This window comes from Pecten maximus, chromosome 7 (assembly GCF_902652985.1).
Source record: "Pecten maximus chromosome 7, xPecMax1.1, whole genome shotgun sequence".
NCBI classification, from domain to species: domain Eukaryota; kingdom Metazoa; phylum Mollusca; class Bivalvia; order Pectinida; family Pectinidae; genus Pecten; species Pecten maximus.
Window position 1 is genome coordinate 8,977,085 of NC_047021.1, and position 8,078 is coordinate 8,985,162.

Sequence of the window (8,078 nt, forward strand, 5' to 3'; positions counted from 1 at the left end):
TTGTTGAGAACAACTTGTTCATGTATATACATTAAATATGTTACATTGTTGCAATAGAACAACTTGTTCATGTATATACATTAAATGTGTTATATTGTTGAGAACAACTTGTTCATGTGTAACATTAAATATGTTACATTGTTGAGAACAACTTGTTCCATGTATATACATTAAATGTGTTATATTGTTGAGAACAACTTGTTCATGTGTAACATTAAATATATGTTACATTGTTGAGAACAACTTGTTCATGTGTAACATTAAATATATGTTACATTGTTGAGAACAACTTGTTTCTGTAATATACAGTATATAATATCAATATCTATTGTTCAGGACTCTTTGATCATATAAGTATGACAACATCAGTTACAAAGTAATGGTTGATACTGAAGTCTTAGACAATTTACACACCTTTTAGGTAGGAATTACATATCTGTTGAATTTTCATGAATAATTAAGTGACAGTTAGCCAGGCATCTAAAACAGGTGAAAAGTTTATATTATTATCATAATGTCATATATATGTGAAGGAAGTGCTATATTGTGGCACAATGAGAAGCTAGGTACAGCTAATGGAAACTGTATGGGGATGGGGCGTTGGACCAAAATATGGAAATAAGCACAAAATGGCTGTGGTGTCACTTGTTGAAAAAGATATGTTCAGGAAAATCATTTTCTGCCATCATCAGTGATGTTATCCACAGAGAGATGCTATAATATTCTAAATATCTTAGGACTTATCAAAAGCTGGTCCTCTAAGTGGTAGAGGTAATTACTGGACATATCAAACTCCTAAGGTAGTAATTTCAAAGACTTCGGACAGCGTTTGTGATGGTATAACCTTGTTGTTTGTGTCACTTGTCCATCCAGTCACCGGCCTCATCCTTCTTAAGGTGATCTGTTTTACTAGAGTAAGTAGCATTAGGCCTTCGTTGAGCCGACACATATCACCATAAACATGTGTTTTATCCAGGCCGAAACTGTCGTCCAGTCGGCCAAGTCTAGGTCTGTCCAGCCAGTCTAATGGCATTAAGTTACAATCCTGTCTATGTGGAGACTGGATTAGCACAGGATATAGTGGCTTTCAAATACCCAAAAGGCTTAAAGATTATATGGCAGTATAACTAGTTGTCTTTCCTAATAGTTAATAATCTGTATCAGACACAGATTTGAATGACAGCATCCCTGGAGCCCCAAAGTCCAGGAACTTTATTTTGATAATAAACTTCTGAATTATGTAAATTTCTCTTGAATTTTGAAAATCAGTAATGATAACACAAATTAATCAAAATCAATAAAGTATCTAGATACAGTAAATTCCCTATTTGTGTATGTCTATAGAGATATTGTATAGGGAGAAATTCTCCCCAACACACTATAGGAGATATTGTATAGGGAGAAATTCTCCCCAACACACTATAGGAGATATTGTATAGGGAGAAATTCTCCCCAACACACTATAGGAGATATTGTATAGGGAGAAATTCTCACTATACACTATAATATATAAAAACACATCAAAATATATAGTATAAAGTGTAAATCAGTATTAGATTTGGGGTACCTATATCACTGTATTTGGACATACTCTAACCCTGCCCCTCTGTCACTGTATTTGGACATACTCTAACCCTGCCCCTCTGTCACTGTATTTGGACATACTCTAATCCTGCCCCCTCTGTCACTGTATTTGGACATACTCTAACCCTGCCCCCTCTGTCACTGTATTTGAACATACTCTAACCCTGCCCCCTCTGTCACTGTATTTGGACATACTCTAATCCTGCCCCCTCTGTCACTGTATTTGGACATACTCTAACCCTGCCCCCTCTGTCACTGTATTTGGACATACTCTAACCCTGCCCCCCCCCCCCCTGTCACTGTATTTGGACAACCATGCCCCCTCTGTCACTGTATTTGGACAATCCTGCCCTCTGTCACTGTATTTGGACAACCCTGCCCATCTGTCATTGTATTTGGACAACCCTGCCCCCCTGTCACTGTATTTGGACAATCCTGCCCTCTGTCACTGTATTTGGACAACCATGCCCCCCTGTCACTGTATTTGGACAACCCTGCCCATCTGTCATTGTATTTGGACAACCCTGCCCATCTGTCATTGTATTGGGACAATCCTGCCCCTCTGTCACTCCAGTGTGTGTTGTATTTCCAGCAGTTATACCTACAGAGCCTTGTCATTCAGCTTTCTGCTGTATGCATGTCATGATGTGGTTGTCCACATAGAAGGCTGCCTTGTAGTTGCTGTTATTCGTGATATTTCTCCATATAGACTGCATGTATTCCTTTGGTTTCTGGTAAATACCTCAGTGTGACCTTGTTTGACCTTGTTTGACCTTCAAATTTGTCATTCATGGTTTAATTTTCAGCACACTGGATTTGGATGGTACAGATATGATTGCCACAATTTTGTGTTTCCTGTATATTGAACATTTATTTTCATTATGGCTGCTGTCAGTTACGAATTGACCACTCTACTGAAGTGGTTTTGTATCGGCAGGATAGCGACAAGAAGCCCAGAAGCCACAGTTAAAGTTCTGGCCTTTTAATATGTCTAGACGCACGCTTTAGACAAAAATCTTGGTAACAAATAGGTAACGTACCACAGCTGTGATAATTGCTAAATTGATTCTGTAATCAGGAGACTCCATATTTAGGTGAGGAATATCGGAAGTCTGGCAGTAACATAGATATATATGCCGCTGTGTAGATATAGCTGTATGATTATGTTGGTAACATTAACTTGCTCAGCTTTACATCAACATACTCAATATTTTTGGAAATAGATGTATAGAAAGATGAATCTTTTTCTGGAAATGGTACAAAATTGTATCTTATGGATTTTAACTAATTCGTTCATTCCTTATAACAAATCGGCAATGTGTTTCATCAACGAATGGAGACCTATTGTTGAGATACTAATGTCAATCAGACTTTAAGAATACATCTGAAGTAAGGCACAGACGGTTTTATCAACTTTCAGATGAAGAAAGTGGAATTTTTCCAAAGCATTTTGAACCAATATTAGACTACAGTTTGGAAATTCATTCCCTCAGCTGTTTCTCTGTCCACTATATGATGCTGATGTTTTGTAAAGGGGCTCCTTTCAGATCCAACCCTAAAGTTTGGAAGTTAAGCTGTGAAAAAAATATTATTGTTAGTTCAAATTTTTGTCATGTTTAAAACTTAGCTTCATTTTGAGCCAAATTCTGCAGTCTGATGATTTGCATTGACAATAAATTATGTAAAGCTAATTTTCATCAAAGTGACTGGCAGTGGAGGCATGTAATTAACCAGCATGTTATTGTTGTTTCTCAGTGTCATTGTAGATCTCTATATTGGTGATAGCCTGCCTCAGTGCCTTTCTCCTTCCTATATACTTTCCGGGTAGTTTTTGTATAGGTATAAAACCCTGTTATATGAAGCTGTATTTATTTTTTCTCATATGATTACCTGGTAAAAAATGATGAATGTTTTATCTTTTCTGTGACATAGGATTATATTTGTTTGGTTTTCCTGATGGAATGACGAAGGTAGGTCCATCGATAACGAATGAAGGTCCATCGATAACGACTGTAGGTCCATCGATAACGAATGAAGGTCCATCGATAACGAATGGAATGTAGGTCCATCGATAACGAATGGAATGTAGGTCCATCTATAACAAATGTAGGTCCATCAATAACGAATGTAGGTCCATCGATAACAAATGTAGGTCCATCGATAACGAATGTAGGTCCATCGATAACGAATGTAGGTCCATCGATAACGAATGTAGGTCCATCAATAACAAATGAAGGTCCATCGATAACGAAGTTAGGTCCATCGATAACGAATGTAGGTCCATCGATAACGAAGGTAGGTCCATCGATAACGAATGTAGGTCCATCGATAACAAATGTAAGTCCATTGATAACGAATGTAGGTCCATCGATAACGAAGGTAGGTCCATCGATAACGAATGTAGGTCCATCGAAAAACAAATGTAGGTCCATCGATAATGAATGTAGGTCCATCGATAACAAATATAGGTCCATCGATAACGAATGTAGGTCCATCGATAACGAATGTAGGTCCATCGATAACAAATGTAGGTCCATTGATAACGAATGTAGGTCCATCGATAACGAAGGTAGGTCCATCGATAACGAATGTAGGTCCATCGATAACGAATGTAGGTCCATCGATTACAAATGTAGGTCCATCGATAACGAATGTAGGTCCATCGATAACGAAGTTAGGTCCATCGATAACGAATGTAGGTCCATCGATAACAAATGTAGGTCCATCGATAATGAATGTAGGTCCATCGATAACAAATATAGGTCCATCGATAACGAATGTAGGTCCATCGATAACGAATGTAGGTCCATCGATAACGAAGGTAGGTCCATCGATAACAAATGTAGGTCCATCGATAACAAATGTAGGTCCATCAATAACAAATGTAGGTCCATCGATAACGAAGATAGGTCCATCAATAACAAATGTAGGTCCATCGATAACGAAGGTAGGTCCATCGATAACAAATGTAGGTCCATCGATAATGAAGGTAGGTCCATCGATAACAAATGTAGGTCCATCGATAACGAAGGTAGGTCCATCGATAACAAATGTAGGTCCATCGATAACAAATGTAGATCCATCGATAACGAAGGTAGGTCCATCGATAACAAATGTAGATCCATCGATAACGAAGGTAGGTCCATTGATAACAAATATAGGTCCATTGATAACAAATATAGGTCCATCAATAACGAAGGTAGGTCCATTGATAACAAATATAGGTCTATTGATAACAAATATAGGTCCATCAATAACGAATGTAGTTCCATCGATAACGAATGTAGGTCCATTGATAACAAATGTAGGTCCATCGATAACGAAGGTAGGTCCATCGATAACGAAGATCACTGGAAGGGTGCCTGTTAGTTTTTGTGGCTGCAGTTGTATAATGTTTCAATTAAGATAGATATTCTATTGTGTCATGTCATGTAATAAATTCTCAGGTCCCTGTGCTACCTAGCGTGGATGGAACCATTTTGTTGTTTTTGCTGTTTGACAACATGTTCCAAAGCATATATTTATGGCTCTCCTTCCGTGGCACTCTATCATTTTCCAGTGATTGTGTGTATAATTTGCATGTGTTTTTATGGCGAATGACAGGGTAGCCTAATGTAACTGTTACAGTACAGTATCAGGACGCGATATTATGTCGCAGCCTTATATTGTCGCTCAAATAATGTGCTTTATCTTTTTACCAGGTAGCCTTATCAGCTTTTAATTGCTGGATATGATACATGTATCAACATGTACCTATTTTTTTTAGCAAACTTTTAAAATATTACGTGAGGATGATGGCTGACAGATGTAAACATAAGCAGACAATATTGTGAAAGTTGCCTCCCTTGAACACAGATTACGCTGCATACGTGAAATGCTATGTAAGGAAGATTGTTTGTACATAGCTATCTTACATATATATATATAGGCAAACTCTATCCAGCCTTGGGAATTAAATATGAGAGAAATGTTACCAGGGTTACATATACAAAATGTATTGACAAACTGTATCTAACATGGGGAGATATGAAAGAAATGTTCTAGGGTTACATATATATAGGCAAACTATCTAACATGGGGAGATATGAGAGAAAAGTTACCAGGGTTACATATATATAGGCAAACTATCTAACATGGGGAGATATGAGAGGACAGTTACCAGGGTTACATATATATAGGCAAACTATCTAACATGGGGAGATATGAGAGGACATTTACCAGGGTTACATATATATAGGCAAACTATCTAACATGGGGAGATATGAGAGAAATGTTACCAGGGTTACATATATATAGGCAAACTATCTAACATGGGGAGATATGAGAGGACAGTTACCAGGGTTACATATATATAGGCAAACTATCTAACATGGGGAGATATGAGAGGACAGTTACCAGGGTTACATATATATAGGCAAACTATCTAACATGGGGAGATATGAGAGGACAGTTACCAGGGTTACATATATATAGGCAAACTATCTAACATGGGGAGATATGAGAGGACAGTTACGAAAATGTAGGATATCTTAAATTAACAAAATTGGAATATTACCGCTACCATAAGACAGGTATTGATTCTGTATAATCAAAATTAGGATGTTGGAATGTCATCTCATTTATGGAATTAAGGTCTTGTACTATGGATTCCTCGTTTCTTTTTATTTATTTTTTTACCCATTTCTTTTTCACTGGAATAAAGTGGTGAAGAAAGCACAATAAATGTTAACTTAATTGGATTGAACCTAGTAAATAACTATTATTCCTTGTCATATTTTGTGTGTTTCCTACGAGCTGTTATAAACATGGACTACTTCATACATAGTGATGAATTTGACAGCAGATTTTTACAGGGCTTTAAATGATGTCACATCACAGGCTAGAAATGAGAAACCCAAACACAGCAACTGCTGTTATATTGGGGAGAAAACCGCTTAACCTTTCTCCATGGTTTGTTCAGGAATTTTCCCGTCCATTAAAACCAGTCTGGAATGGTTATTGGAAAGTTTTTATTGTAACGGAACTCTCCTATGGGAGTGTAAAAATGTCTGCTAGAAGTAGAAATCCAACACTTTCCTTCTTTCCAACATGCTGGATACATTAAATAATTCAAAAATCTGACTTTGCCATCTTGGGAAGAAATATATATGCACTACATGTTCATTGCCAGAGAGGTGTTAAACTGCCATGTTAGACAACGGAAGCCTGGCAGGGTGGTGTCCTGAACATTTCCAACACCAGTTTTGGTTTGCTTGGATTGAAAATACACTTTTTGTCCTATATTTTCATCTTGAATTTCTTCACATTGATCTTATCTTTATTCATCTCCCTGGGCAGTCTTCTAATGTAATCTAAAGTGTAAAAGGAACAACAACAAAAAATCCAAATGATCCTTCAACATAGTCGCACATTTAAATATTGCTGTAAATATCTCACTTTTAAACAAAGGCTGTTATGGCCGAGTTTGTGAAAACACATGTAACTTAGAATTCTAAGGGTTGTCTTTGTTGTTGTTGAGTGTGAAAAGCTTTTTTGTATGAAAAGCATTATTTCACAGAAAAAAGTTATTCTCGGTGTAATTAATGGTTATTTGTGAGAAATGTTCTGTGATATAAGAAGGCAGGCAATCTGATAATGAAGCATACATATTGTTAAGATTTCGGTAGTAATTTACCACATGTATATGTCTGTACTATTACCATTATGATAGGAGATTTTAATCTTGATTATCTCCCTTGGGAGAGGTGCCCAGGTCTAGTTTCTGGACATAAATGATCCTATGATCCTACTTCTGTCTGGGGAAAAACTTATGGGAGTATTTTAGAATTGATCAATAAAAGTTAAAACATTATGTCATTGTTAATTTTTTTTAAATATTTGATGCTTACAAATTACTTGATACTGGCGAAAGGACATATGAAGAAAAAAGGTAAACCACCAGCGCGATGTTCGCACTAATACACCTTTGTGACATTGTGTTGTGGTGTATTACAGCTAATTAACTTTAATCCCACGGAACGACAATATGTCATGTCACTTGGGTGGATTGTGACAACATCATCACAACTCCACATTTTAGATATCTCAGCCTGTTTCCTCTCTGAACAATTAAGGCAGTATATGACTTTATTATGCCATGAATATTACTTGATCCTTTTAGCTCGAGTCGTTCCCTTGAATTGTCAATGGAAAGAAAAAGTTTCTCCACACATGTTAATGGGTTGTCTGCTTTGTAAGGTCAATGCTGTGATTGGTCCCTGGTCTAAAAGTGCTGTTTATAGGGCAGAACTTCCTGTTGCTTGTCACAGGTTAATACCTCCGTGTTGTTGATACTCAATAATGATACTCAATAATGCTTCCAACACACAAATCCGCCTGTTTCAATAATGCTTCCAACACACAAATCCGCCTGTTTGAAGTAGTCACCAAGATGCCACTTTTCGAAGAATCTTTATATGCTTTTAGCATTGCACAGAGAGAATCTTCAAAGATTT